The following is a 2,391-nucleotide window of genomic DNA, read 5'->3' as shown; positions in this document are numbered from 1 at the left end:
GCTTTCACCAGCATCTACAGCAGTGGGACACAACCAGGTGACTTTGCACCACCTCAGGGGACACTTGGAAATTCTGGAGACAATTTTATTGTCACAACTTGGAGGTGCTACTGGCATCTGGTGGATAGAACCCAGGGATGCTGCTCAACATCCTACAACATACAGGCCAGCCACCCACAACAAAGAATTATCCAGCCCCAAATGTCAATCGTGCTGAGATTAAGAAACCCTCATGTAGAGTAGAAAAGGATCTAGAAAACAGGGGAGCAAACAAACCTGTTTGCTTCCTAAAATTAGGCATTAGTTTCTCTCTTTGGCTGCTGCCTCAGCACAGAGAGCCAGAACTCAGTTTCAGGCAACCAGGAATTCCTGATGGATTATCTTCAGCTGGTTGAGCTTCTACGTTCCTTTCCTTTCTTTCTACTCTACAAATCAAGTCCTGTGAGAGAGCGGCCTGAGTTCCATCACAAGTTCTCTCAGTCTGAATTTAGATCTCAGCACTCTGCCTAGTCAAAATTCAAATTAAGGCAGCAAAAACATGTAACTTCCTTGAAACAGATTTCTGAAAGCAGGGGCAATGAACCTTTGAAATGAGGCCCTGAGGAATGAAACTTTGATGGAAAAGAATGTTTTCTTGCCAGGCCCCTTCCCACACTTTTTGCATGTTGACCACTGCCTCCCTGACACTTTGGACCTACTGTGCCTGTATTACATTTTGTTATAGAAAACTTGATTTTAGAGTTCTGACCATTCAAAAGAATGACTGAATATACATTTCCTATGCTGTTGTCTGCCTAGTTTGCCAAAGAACGCGAGTATAAGGGAAAATGGATAAAAAGCCATACATCAGGTTTTAAAGATTAGTACATAGCACATGACGGGCCTTCAATAAATGTTTGTTGAATGAACGGATGAATGAATGGATGAATGAATGGGAGGGAACGGCAGGAGCCTGTGGGTATGGGCAAGGTGGCTGGGTCTAGTTTCTTAAGGGAACTACATTAGGCTTTACCAGCCTGCCAAGTCTCCATCTGGGAAAATAAGTGGTGACAGTAGACTTGAGGCAGATGAATGTGGGAGAATACACACGGGTGGACAAACCCATTGCTCTAGTATCAAAACAATCTGATTCTTACTAGTCAGGAATTATCAAATTCTCAAAATCTTAGAGGTGGAAGGACCTCAAAATCCTCTTTCCTAGTCCTTTCACTTTTCAGGTGAAGACCCAGAGGCCCAGGGTGAAGTGTGGGTAACTGGCTATCCTCAGGCTATATAACTTGCTCAAAATCACACTGGTAGTTGGAATAAAGCCTGAAGATAATTTAATTGCTAAAGAGCAAATTCCCAGGGGACTTCTGAAATAACTGCTGCATTCCCAGCTTGTTCCCAAACGGCCTTTTGCAAGAAGAGAATAATGCTGAACCAAACTGAGAAAGTAAACTGTGACAGCATAACGACTCCCAACCCAGGTTAATTCTTTGGCCTTGTCCATGACCACACAGTGATACGTGCAGAGGCATTAGACACCAGATGCTATTAACTGAAGTACAAAGACGAGAATATGATGTACACCACAAACAGCTAGGGAAGCTCAAATCCAGATGCCAAAAGCTAAAACATTTCAGAAGTATTAACAATTTGAGGGAACAAGTCAAACTTCAAGGAGAAGTACTGGCTACCAGCTATACCCAGATTTATTGGAAGTGTACAGTGACCGCAATCTGTGCATTGTCAATTGGGGGATGGGGCGAGCAGGGGGTCATTACTGCATAATAAGGCTTCTGCCTGATGGCATCTGTGATGTGCTTTGGTTCTATTAATGAAATTTGTAATTCCTAATCTCCCTCCTGCTGGTAAAGTCTCCATACATCCAACCAGCTGCTCTAATTCAGACTGTCTTACTACACGCCTGAGCACCTTGCTCCTTCTAACACTGTCTTATTTCCTCTTTCACATCAATCATCTCCAGGAGTTTCAGTATGGGAGCCATGAGTAAAAATTAACAGTCACAAAAACAGAACCTTAGAGATGCTCTCTTGTCTTTCTTTAAATTCTATCTCTCTCGAGCATAAATTCTTCTTTCCCATGAAGCTGTCTTGGAGTGGTCCTGTGCACTATGATTTTACTCTTCTCTAGTCTATACATAATTTAACACAAAATCGCACGTTGTTTTTGTCTATTGCTCCTCATTGCTGAGCACTTGGACAGTTTGAAGATGACGACAAAATAAGGACGGGGGCCTAGGCAGTCTTTGGAAACTTGCTCTTAAGAGGATCAAGCAGACATTCCCAGGAAGCTTTGTTTACTGATAGCATCTTCTGGGCCAAAGCAGTTAAGTCACAACTTAGAAGGGGGGTATCTGTAGTTACCACTATAGGAGCCTCTGTGTCT

The sequence above is a fragment of the Pseudorca crassidens genome, chromosome 2 (assembly GCF_039906515.1).
Source record: "Pseudorca crassidens isolate mPseCra1 chromosome 2, mPseCra1.hap1, whole genome shotgun sequence".
Classification (NCBI taxonomy): domain Eukaryota; kingdom Metazoa; phylum Chordata; class Mammalia; order Artiodactyla; family Delphinidae; genus Pseudorca; species Pseudorca crassidens.
This window is presented reverse-complemented; position numbering follows the sequence as displayed.